The following is a 13,839-nucleotide window of genomic DNA, read 5'->3' as shown; positions in this document are numbered from 1 at the left end:
AACTGAGATGCCGCGCGCTTATGACCTATTATATATTTCATTGGAAATTTCTTTGTCCCTTTGAATCCTTACTCCCTATTAAGTCGCAGCATCAACAATGTATCATCAATCTCTTCTTAGAAAAATATCGGTATCGGATCTCTTCTTCTCTTAACGCATCGTGTTTATGTAATCCATTAACCGAGATCCTATGTTTATATAAACAGCGATAGCAAATCTGGAATCTTGCCGCAGTTTCCCCTCCCTTTCGCGCGACGACGTATCCCTCCCCCCCCCCCTCCCCCCACCTTCCTCCACGCGCCCTCGAGTACACCGCGCCCCGCGCTCCCCTCAGAGGATGTGGATTAGAACCTATTTACTATTCCTACTTAGCTCGGCGAGATATAAACAGATAGCTCAACCAAATGTTTCGCAAAGTAATTGTAATCATGAAATTTATAAAAACAATAATTAGAAATTCAGAACAAGGCTTATGAGAATTTAACGCTGATATAAGAGCGAAGAATTAGGAGATGCAGATAAGACTCAGATGTTGGCGGTTATTTTCATTTATTGTATCGAACATTTTGGCTCATCTTTGGAGTCATCTTCAGCAAAATTGTAGAAATATAATACATCATTGAAAGTAAGTCATTCGCAGATTGACAGAAATGCAGTAACCAATATGTTATATAAATTATTATAATACAATTTTATTGTTAGTACAATAATTATAAAATTAGTAATAAACATGTGACTCATTTCAATGGGAAACAAAGAAGTTCACAAACATTGATTCACAATTTTCATAAGATATAAATTAAAACAAATCGTTTCTCAGATTAATATCGTGTCAGTTTATCTTAACGTGTCATTTAAAATTGAACGTTATAAAGTGATTTCTAAACAAGCAATGACAATAAATAATAATAAAAAAGTCAACCTTTAACCAATTCAAATCTCAATACTGTTTTAATGTGTCTAATAAGGAAGCATACAAGTCGTGCAAGCAATCCGTGTTTGTTTTTAAGATAAGTCCATTCTTCATATATATATGAAACATTTCTGAATTTAAATGTTTATTGAAAAATCTTTCTTTATCAAGAATTTGGACCTTTTCTCAATCAAATTAATTAATTAATTAAAATTAAAGATTAAAACTAAATCGGTGATCTGTGATCACTGATTGATTCTTGTTACTGGTGTAGATGTGGTTGCAGATGTTCTCATGGATAATTTTCGACCTTGTTTGATCAACATACGACGCATCGCAATCTTTACAAGGGATTTTATAAACAACATTTTTATTGGAAAATTTTTTTGAGAGAGTGTCCTTCTGTACTTTAATGAATTTATTAAGTTTATTCAAACTGAAGAAGAATAATTTAATGTTAATGTTTTTGATAATAATAAAGAATTTTTCAGACATGGAATATAAGATAGAACAAGCCAGTTCGAGAACTCACTCTAGCACTACGTTGCCTGCGTCTTCACGCTGAAGAAAGACACTGTAGTGTAAAAGTGAACGCCGCATTCAACCGTGAGTTCGCGATGAATGATGAAACGATAAAAGCATAATTACAAAGAACAGTAAAATATATAGACCGATATGCGCGAATGGTACGATCGGCATATCGTCGAGTCTATCCTAGCATTGCTCGAAGAGTTCTAGGAACGCGACAATGGGCATTGTCGCGAATCCTCAACTTGACAACTGTTAACAAATTAAATCTCCTGTGCTCGAGATGTCACACCAAAATGCCACAGGAAACAATGATAAAACGAGCGGTGATCAGTGTTCGACGGACAATGCGTGCTTCGTGTAGTCAGTGATCGCCGCTCTGTACCCTACAGAAAGACATATAGATCGGGAATAATAATATCCGCATTACAGTGTTAATTGCGTGGGTATCACGAATTTTCAATGACATTAAAAGATATTTCTACATTTGAACACGATGTCGATCAACGTGTACGGCATTGAAAATGAACAGATCCTTCCTCTGTGACTCACAGGCGATAAGAAGGACAAACACATCAATGTTCTGTATCTGCAAGATCCACACAATGATGATGTCGGCCACTTTGCGTGGATTAAAAATCTGTCGCGTCTCGTGAGCTCGCAGATTACAGGGAAAAAGAACAAGAAATATTTCTGCGACCGTAAAATATAAAAATAGTCCAAAAAAACAATAAAAAGAAATAGCGAAAAATGATTTCTCTATTATTTACAGGTGCCTTCATTACTTCAGCTCGCAAAAAATTGTAGTCGCACGAAGTGGACTGCCAACGACTGTGCCATCTGACTGCCAAGTGAGAACGATACGTGGCTCAAATTCGGCAACCGAACGAGTGCCATTCATCGTCTACGCCGATCTGGAGTGCGTTCTATACAAGACGGAGCCTAACAAAGAAGACGCATCGTCGTATCAGCAACATGAAGCAATTAACATAGACTATTGCGCGACGTGCAATGCGCCTACGACGACACATTATCGTCGTATCACTTCCGTCGCGATGAAGACTGTATAGCGTAATATAGCGTGGACTGTATAGCGTGGACTGTATAGCGCGATTCAAAAACTTAGCGCATTGAAAAATTTCGTATTCGCTAACGTGCTCATGGAAATGTTGTCTAAACAATAATGCGAGGCGTACCGTAGTGCGACGCGTTGTCACATCTGCGAGAAACCATTCGCGTCGGACGACTCGCGGATCCGCGATCATTGTCACTTAATAATTAAATACCGCGGTCCAGCGCATTCGAATTATAATTTAAATTATACAATAAAAATTCGTTTTATAATCCAGTCGTATTTCAATTTATCAGGGTACGACGCGCATTTTTATAATTAAAGAAATTGCTACGCGTTATGGAAATAGATGTATTATCGATAACGAAGAAAAAATACATTTTGTTCACTAAACTTGTCGATAGCACCAAAGATAAAAATGAAAAGAATTAAAAAAAAATGGTGTAAAATCACATTTTATTGATTCTTTCTGATTTCTAAGTACAAACCTCGATAAATTAACGTATCTCGATAAAGACAAATTAAAAATTGTACGTTCCAATTTTTCAACACTATCGAACGAAAAATTTGAATTACTGACTCGTAAAGGCGACTTTCTGTATGAGTACATTGACTGCGTCGAAAAATTGCAGGACATGAGCTTACCACGATATGAGCTTACGCGCGAATCATTTTATAGTTCGTCGACGGATGATACAGTATCCGAGGGCGATTTCGTTCACACCGTGAACGTATGACAGCGATTTTCCATCCGAACGCTCGGCGAATATGTGATTTATAAAACTGGTGTCTTGTTATTAGTCAACATTTTCGAAAATTCCCTCAAAAGTTACGTCGCGAGTTATGGCCTCGTTCGTGCATTATTATACACTATCAGGTTTCACGTGGGATGCCATGCTAAAACATACGCGCATAAGATTTGAGTTGTTCACTGACATTGATATGATCATGTTCATCGAGCGCAGTAGCCTTAGTCAATGTTCCGACAGATACGCGCAGGCTAATAATAAGTACAACTCATCGAAACTGTCATCGTACTTTATGTGCTATGACGAATAATGAATAATCTGTACGGATAGGTCAACCATTGCTATACACCATTGCTATACAATTTCGATGGGTTGAAAACGCTGTGAACTTTGACGTGAGCGCGATCGTTCTGGATTCACCAGTTATATTCTCGAGGTTGATTCTCAAATATCCGCAGCATCTGCACGACTGACACACTGACTTACCTTTCTGCCCAACGCGCGATAAGCCGCCTGGCAAGCGTGAAGATAAATTTCTAGCGACATTGTACGATAAGCAGCGTTACGTCATCCACTACTGCAATCTGCAGCAATGTACTCGTTATGGTCTTCGCGTAACAAATATCCACCGAGTACTACAATTCGCTCAATCTTCATGACTCCGTAATTACATTAAACTCAATACACAATTTAGAACGCGTGCGAAAAATGATTTCGAAAAAAATTTGTACAAATGAACGCTGTATTCGACAAGACCATGGAGAATGTGCGTTGATGTAAAATTAATAACAAAATGGGACGGACGATACAGCGTGATGGCAATGATCGCGAAATTCCTCAGCCGCAATTTCCACAGCCGCAGCGCCTTTGCGGAGAATCTAATCGCCATCGCAAACTCGAGGTGAAGTTTGACAAACTGATTTATGCCGTGGATATGTGCCGTGATATATTCGAAAGTCCGTACGAATTTCACTACGAATACATGATATATCGCGACAAGATTATGTACACCGGACAGTTTCATTTACCATATGCTTACGAAACTATGAAACGCTAAATTCGACACGAGTGATTATCCGGCAGACAACGTGTACGATATGCCTCTTGCGAACAAAAAAGTTCTCGGCCTATTGAAGGATGAGGAATAGTGTATTAATGATCAAATTCGTTGGACTCAGAGTGAAGATGCACGCGATGAGGGTAAATGGCAAGGATACTAAAAAGGCGAAAAGTGTAAAGAGTGTAACGTCGTAGAGCGAACGATAACGTTCGACGATTATGTGTATCGTTTGAACGAAGAGGTCGATATAACTCGCCATCAATCGTGTATACGATCTAAAATATGAGGTATACATGATATCCGAATCGAAAATCGCTCTGAGTCTATATGACGATACGTCGTACCAGACGGCGACGTTACTATGGAGACATTGGCGGATATCTTTGTAATATATGTATCATATGGTTTATATTATATTTTTTTTTAATTTTTTATATTCTTTATTACTATTATAATTATTACTATTATAATTTACACTTTATGTATTATACGTTTTTTTTTACATTTATACAAGTATTATTAGTATGTTTTATGTAATAGCATTTATTATGTATTATACAATACTATTGTACTTTCATTTAATATATATCATAATGTTTTTCATTTATATATAGTATTAGTACTAATATTTTAATTTTCAACGTATGCTTTTAGCATTTATATACATACAATAATATATGTTGTTATTAGTCGTATTTTTATGTAGATATTCTATCTGTATACATGTTGTTAAAAATAAAATTATGTATGTATTTATCACTACATAGTGCGTGCGGTCGTGCGTGCGTGCGCGCGCGCGCGCGCGCGCGCGCGTGTGTGTGTGTGTGTGTGTGTGTGTGTATTTTACTCTGTACATAAGTTGTTACAAGTAATTATGTATTTTGTATACTCCAAATGAAGATGAATGGAAAATAATAAAAAATATATACGTTTATATACTTATATTGATATATATTTTTTATATATGTATAGGTCTTTCAAGGGACGCTCAAATTTGTTAGATCATAGTAGCCATGTTGTTAAAGTGACATCTGTCAAATTTGTTGTGAATTGTTTAGTAGTGTATGGCAAATCATCATGGAAATGGTGATTTGCCATAGTGTTGAGCAACGTGTGCAAATCATAAAATTTTATTATCAAAATCAGTGCTCCGTTCGAGAAATGTTTCATGCATTACATGATTTTTATTCTCGACACAACCGTCCTGCCGAGTCGACTATTCGACGTTTGGTGGCCAAATTCGAGTCAACCGGTTTGATAAATAATCAGCCAACCAGTACATCGCCGAAACGCAAGGTCTGCTGAAAACATCGCTGCTGTGCGTGAGAGTGTATAGGAAGACCGCCTGAGGCGGTCAATTTCTCGTCGTTCACAAGAACTTTCTGCGACTTCAACTTGGCGAATTTTGCGTCGGGACTTGGATCTGCATCCCTATAAAATTCAACTGATCCAGGAACTTAAAGTAAACGACCATAGACAACGCCATGTGCTCGCTGATTGGGTTCTGGAGCAGTTGGAAGTTAACCCAAATTTCGCCAAACAAATCATCTTTAGCGATGAGGCCCATTTTTGGATGAATGGATATGTGAACAAGCAGAATTGTCGAATTTGGGATGATATCAATCCACGCGAGATACACCAGCTCCAAATGCATCCCGAAAAAATCACTGTTTGGTGCGGATTTTGGTCTGGCGGAATCATCAGTCCGTACTTCTTCCAAAACGAAGTGGGCGTTGCCATAACCATCAACGGCTACAGATCGATGATAAGCAACTTCTTGTGACCTAAAATGGATGGTATGGATATCAATAACATGTTGTTCCAACAGGATGGCGCTATGTGCCACACACCGCATGCTATGATGGACATTCTGCACGAGTGATTTGAGGGCATGGTTATCTCGCGCGGCGGCGACGTAAACTGGTCACCGAGATCGTGCGATTTAATGCCTTTAGACTTCTTCCTTTGGGATTATCTTAAATTGCAGGTCTATACGAATAAACCGCAAACAATTGATGCTCTCAAAGTTAACATAACAAACGCCATCCAGCAAATTCAGCCAGATTTATGCGAGAAAGTCATCGAAAATTGGATCGCCCGAATACATATTACCAAGCGAAGCTGCGGCGGACATTTGAGCAACGTTATATTCCATATTTAATGCCATAAAATATTCTTTCAAATAAAAAAAAATTGAGTGGATATCTCACACACAACTTGTTTTATTTACATTTAAAAATCAAGCGTCCTTATTGAAAGACATATATATATATAGAAAGATATATATATATATATATATACAAAGGGTCTTTCAATAAGGATGCTCGATTTTTATATATATATATATATATATATATATATTATAACTTAAAAAATACATTAAAATTTTTATAATATTCTTTAACATTGTGTAAGAATTATACATGTAAAAATTAATAATTTATATATGTTATATATATAAGAATAAAGAATTAAAGAAAAATAAAATAAAATTTTTAATAAATGATTGTACATTAATTTATTGTTATAATACTGCACTTTAGATCATTTCATTATAAATCCTTTATCAATAAACTATTAAAATATTACAAGTTCTACAAAATTTTTTTTTGTTATAATTGATAAAAATAAATCTATGAAAAAGTTAAATACTATGTTGTGCTGGTATTTCACGGCACGGTTCGGAATCCAGAGGACTTCGGGGATTATTGAATAGCCTTGTAGTTTTCAAAATATAATATATTTAACTTTATACATAACAGTGGATATTTTGTTACTTCCCCTTAGCATTTTCCACGTCGCGGTAGGTACTGTTACAAATTCGTTTAAATGACAGAGTAACGCGATAAGTTTCCTCAAATTTCTGACCGATCGCGTTCGCCATCGCGCTTATATTTAAGATTTTTCGGGTCATCCTTGAACGTTCCGTTGGCCCGCCAGCGTTCGCGTATCGGGCGAGTTTCCGCGCCTTAAGTTTACAATTTATATTCGCTCTTCTTTTATATTAATGATTTTAAAGTAACTTTGAGTATGTTTAATAAATCGGTTTCGGCAATCATTTATTTAATCATTTATTTATTTATATTTTTTACACGTTTGTGGCGCAATTGTCATTTGTGCAATTAGCATTCGTGACATCCATCCCTCCTTGAAAAAAGGAAACGAAGATTGAAGAAGTTTCCTTAATTCGCTCTATTATTTTACAAAATTGTCCCCAAATATATAACTTTTCTTATAATCGTTTCTTAATATTGATATGCCATTACATGGCATCATTACGCATTTGTATTTCTTCTCGTTTTAATCTTCATCTATTACTACTACATATAGCGTGATATATTCCATATTATTTATAATTAAAGTAGCCTACTCCTACTAGATTATGTATTTATTGTTGAATACATGGTTGTTATTCTTTCCTAAACATATCTTCGATGTCTAAACTTAATTTAGTTAGTTTCTTAGGATCATTAATTAACTATTTAAAGGGAGTATGCTTTGGGAAGCCACTTTCGACCGGCTTATCGTTTAGAGGCCATATTCGGGCCGAAAGTGGCCGGATTTATCGTTTAGATGCCATATTCGGGCCGGATTTACCGTTTAGAGGCCATATTCGATCCAGATTTACCATTTAGAGGCCATACTCATGCCGATAGTGGCCGGATTTACCGTTTAGAGGCCTTATTCGGGCCGGATTTATCGTTTAGAAGCCATATTTGAGCCGAAAGAGGCTTTAACCATTTTTTCGGAATTGTAATAAACTTGGGCATCTGTCAACATAACCCCACATTAGTCGATTTATGTCTGCATCATAAAGTTATTCTCGATGGAAAATGTCAGTTTACGAGCCAAATTCTCGTCATTTGCGGGAGGTTTTAATTTTTTACTTCAATATGAAGAAATCTGCGGCTGAGGTTCATCGAATGCTCTCAAATACTTATGGTGAGGCCGCTATTAGTGAAAGAACGTGTCATGAATGGTTTCAACGCTTCAAGAACGGTGATTTTGACATCCAAGGTCATGCTCTGTATTTGGTGGGACCAGCTCGGCGTAGTGTATTATGAACTGTTAAAACCGACTGAAACAATCACAGGCAATCGGTATCGAACGCAATTGATGCGTTTGAGCCGAGCATTGAAAGACAAACGACCGCAATACAACGAGAGACACGATAAAGTGATTTTGCAGCATGACAATGCTCGACCCTATGTTGCGAAAGTGATCAAGACATACTTGGAAACGTTAAAATGGGAAGTCCTACCCCACCTGCCGTATTCTCCAGACGTTGCTCCCTCTGACTATCACTTGTTTCGATCAATGGCACACGGCCTGGCTGACCAGCACTTCCGGTCTTATGAAGAAGTAAAAAATTGGATCGATTCGTGGATAGCCTCAAAAGATAACCAGTTTTTTCGACGCGGGATTCGTACGTTACTCTAAAGATGGGAGAAAGTAGTGGCCAGCGATGGACAATACTTTGAATCATAAATGTATAACCAGTTTTTTACAATAAAGCCTGGAATTTCGGAAAAAAAACGGCGAAAGCAAAGTTGTACACCTAATATTACACGATATTTCAATTGAAAAGTTAAATATTTACAATTTTATATATAATTATTTTTAAAATTTATATTTAAAATAGTAAACATATTAAATATTCAAGTATAAAACATGATGCTATTCAATTAAATGTATATAACTGTATATAATAATATTCATCGTAATTATGTATATTTATTTTATTGAATGATACAATTTGATTGTGTATTTCAACTTAACATACAAGCTTTTAAATATTTACAACCATCATATTAGAACAGAATTCTATAATTTTATAAATGCCATTGTCATTATGTGTTGTTGCATACGTATTTTGATCTTTTTGAAAAATAGCCTCTACTTCTTCGCTAGGATTTGGCAATATTTTGATGTTTAAAAATATGAGTATGATACACGCATATATTTAGATACATGTTATAAATAAAATCTGGTAACTAAGCTAATATGACAACACAGACTTTTGGATAAAGATTATCACACACAAAATGAGATAAGATTTGTTCGCGTTGCGTCCAACATTTTTTTATCATAACTTCTATTCATTTCAACGAGTGTGTTGGAGTAAGTAGGAGTATGTTAGAGCATGCGACACAAATAAATCTTATCTCATTTTGTATGTGATAATCTTTATCCAAATGTCTGTGCTGCAGCCATACTAGCTTAGTTAGCACAAACAAGTACCTTAATCATAGTATGCTGCTGTGAACTAATTCGACATTAAAATATATCGCTACATCGATTTATATAAGATATTCATTAGTTCAGTGGCCTTAACCTGCTATTGTCCATTGTAGATGACGCATACATACGAACACGTTTTATTTTCTTTGTTACTATTATACTATATGAACGGAAGCAATTTTTATTAATTATTCGAAAGGTCTTACTTTATTTACCCTAAATTCGATAAAATTATGCTTATTTGATATGTTTTTCCACAAAACAAAAATATCTGGTAGAAATAAATGTAGGCCTGTTCCACGAAACAAGATTAAATTTGCTTTTCTTTATAAAATTTTCTGCGGATGAGATTCTGTGTTTTCTATCCTTTACTGTTGTTCCTTTCTATGTGTTACAAGCTTAAATATATCAAGTTAAACTCCACCAAAACTTCTAAAATTCAATAAAGACATTTTTTTCCTATTTTTTCCTATACAAATTAAATCCAACAACAATTTCAAAAATTTAGGATGATTTAATAATACTTGAATCAAAGTACATGCGTCCAATTATATAGATTATGGTGGAAGTATACATGAGATGTGTTTCCCTTTTTACTGGCAGTGCTACCATGACGTCACAACAGTGCACTGCCGCAGCCGTTCCAAAATTACTGTGATACTGCCAGCACTACTGTAATGTGGTATTTCGGAACGGTTCTGCAGTAGACTGGTAGTAGTGTAAACAGACATGGATAAACGTACTAAATTGTTAATAAATTTTGAACGAAAACAGTAGCGATAGTTCTTCCAAAGAAGATGAACTAATTATGGGATTCCACCAATTCTAGCAGTTTGATCTCGTGTTAAAAACTATATGTACAGTTAACGAATACATATTCAGATATAAAATTTAAGAGTCATTTTAAAATGAATACATATATGTGCATCTTCTGCAGTTAAATATAATGTACATATTTTTTTATTCCTGTATCGAATATTTTGATGCATTGTGCTTCTTTAAGCGACGCCATATTGCATTGTACGCCATACTGCTTCACCTCAAGCCGCAGTAATTGCAGTGGCAATATGGCTATCATTTATGACTAAGTGAAGGAATAGACGCTGTCGCAGCGCGCTGCGTAATAGCGGAACAATTTTTTAGTACTGCCAGTACTGGCAGTGTATCGGAACTTATGGTGTGCTCAGAATTCCATTCGTAAACCACGTCCCTTTTGCAAGCCGAAATACAATTCCACACCCAGATCTGCCAATTACGAAAAAATCAGTGATTTAGTATGACTGAATCCATCTTCGTCACACATCCTACTATTCTTTTCTTTGGAAATATGTCTGCTGGCAATGCCGGTTTGTGTAGAGCAACGTAGACTAAAAATCATTTGAACTAAGGACTTTAACAATTTAATCGATGACATGGTGAGTTCTTCTTTTTGAAAAATTGACTCTTTTTGAGCATAATTTATAATCTGGTAAAAAATGTTTCATGTATAAACATATTTATATAAATTAATATATGTATAATATATATAAATATGTAAACATATCCATAAGAGTAGTAAGAGTAGGAAGGTTCTAATTCAGAAGTTCTGAGAGAGAAGTGAGGGATGAGTAGATATCCGTGGCGCGGGAGGGCGCGGAGTCAATGATCGCCGGGCGCGATCTGCTGCCGCCGCTGCCACTGGGCGCGGTCCGTTGCCAATTTCTTCCACTACCAGACACGGTCCTCACCGCGCGCTATGCATACCATGTATGTTTAACATTTAGTACTTATCATTTTTCCTCTTATGTATCGTCATCCTCTTCTCGCACGCAGAATATTTTATTTATTTATTTATTTTATTTTATCTTATATAATTATTCGCTCTGCGTGATAATATGATCGCGCGCGATGGCATCACGCATGATGATGCGTGCATAATACGATATCGCTGAGATAGAAATGATTAATTGCAGACACAGAGATATTTTTATTTTAGATATTTATTTTTCATGTAATGCAAAATATATAATATTGTCCACAGCATATACTATCAATTCGCATTCAATACGTATTCTTATCATAAATCTTATGCAAAATATTTATAGCATCATAATTGCTATTTATACAGTTTTGACGTAAATAAATCACGAAATATTTAAACTTTTCGCACCATTCACGTATTGGCATAGTTCACAATATACGTGTTCTACATTTATGTATTGATAAAGTTCGAGCATGAAGAGCACGGTTGATGATTTCATTTATAAACACTTATCACATAATGATAATTTCACATTGTCAATATCACGTATTTTAAGAAGTTCAATAACAAGATCTAGTCATCATTACTTTAAATGACTGCACCAATCGCTGGATATGTACCCGTTTTTCGAAGAACGCCACGTAACAGTGGCAGAATGATACGATTGCCTCAGGTATCGCCAATCGCAATTTCTATATGAGGGATTGGCCCCACGACGATTCTAATCTTCAAAAATTTATCAATATCAACGCTAATAATTTTGTCAAAATGGTATGAGAAGAAGCGCTGTAATGGAGAAGAACAAAAAAATAAACAATATATACAGAAAAAAATCTTCACAAACAAATATAATTGAAATACTTACTTGCTCGACTTATGTTGAACGTATGAATCCATAGCGTTTGAGATCACTGCAAAACGAATTTGTCTAGGCAATTGATGCAGTATCATCCAATCTTTATTTAAATCCTATCCCCTCCAACAATTTTTTGTAACAAAAGATTTTTAGAGACATCCGGCGATGACATTAATGTAATGTGACACCGCAAATTACAATATCAGTAAATTTGCAAGTTTCAATATGATCTTGTCAGCGTAATATAAGAAATTGTTTTCAACGACAATTAACATGTTTTGCAATGACAATGATTATTATAATATGATATAAATACGACGTTGCTAAATAGTGTAATATCAGCTAATATATAACTGCTTTGTCAGCATAATATAAGAAATTTTTTCAAGGATATTAACATGTTTTAACGATGACATTATCAATGTAATTTGATATAACACCTGTAAAAATGCAATTTCATCAAAGTATAGCTGCTTTGTTAGTATAATTTAAGATTTTTTTAGAGCAGATGTATAAGATATCATTAATAAAAATAGCGCACATAATGGTATAAAAATGACAAGATTTAATCAAATAACATCATTAATCGATTCGACAGCGCAAATAACAATATAGAGCACGATTTGGTTGAGCAAGCTACTCTGCTTAATACACGAGAAAAATACAGCGCGTGGGAACAGCGACAAATTTATCAAAATCATTGGAGCCGTCCGCGATTATCAATCGGTAATAGACAATTACTGATCGCATGTATCGCGCGGCGCAAGAGTCTGAAGGAATCTGTGTGTGAAAGATTTGTGCATCCAGATACGAACTCCGTTGGCGTGTCATTGAAACTGTGTTCGAAGATCGTTCTGACGGGCGCGGTGATAAACTCTAAACATATCGAATCGATTCCTCGAAGACGCAAGCGATTGTGCTCGAGCATGTGCATAGTGTAATGCAATGATATGACTATAAAAATAAACTGTTTTTAATGTTCTTTTTAAAGTTCTTGGCAGGCGATAAACGCGCGAATAAAAGTATACCCTCGGAACTGTGAACTACATCAATGCACCGATTTGCGTGAGTGACACGCGCGTCATCTATTTTATCATCGCTGGAAGGGTTTCAGGAACGCGATGGGCATTGTCGCGCATACTAAATTTAACGGTGAACGCAAACAAGCACAATCCTTTGCATGCGGGATGTTATATCAAACTCCCGTAAGAAATTATGCTAAAGAGAGCGATAATCAACGTGCAAACTGCGGACAATACGTGTTTTCATATCGTTTGTTGTTATTGTTCTATTCGGCTTAAGAAAATGCATATCGAGAATGCATATCCTCGTATCCGCATTATACGTTCTAAATCACACATCGAATTTCCGTTGACTCAAATTAAGAAATTCGAAACTTCGAATGACATTTTCATCAATGTCCACACTAATGAAAAGGAGACTACGCCGGTACGATTCGCCGACCGAAAGAGAAGTAAGCACGTAAACTTCTTGTACGTGGAGAATGACAACGCGGAACACTTTTTCATTAAGAATCTATTTCGATTAGTCAACTCACAACTTATCAGAAAAAAGAACAGAAAATATTTCTGTGATAGGTATGTAATAATAATAATAATAATAATAATAATAATAATAATAATAATAATAATAATAATAATAATAATAATAATAATAAT

The sequence above is a fragment of the Atta cephalotes genome, assembly GCF_000143395.1.
Source record: "Atta cephalotes unplaced genomic scaffold scaffold00029, whole genome shotgun sequence".
NCBI lineage: Eukaryota > Metazoa > Arthropoda > Insecta > Hymenoptera > Formicidae > Atta > Atta cephalotes.
Note: the sequence above shows the minus strand (reverse complement) of the source record.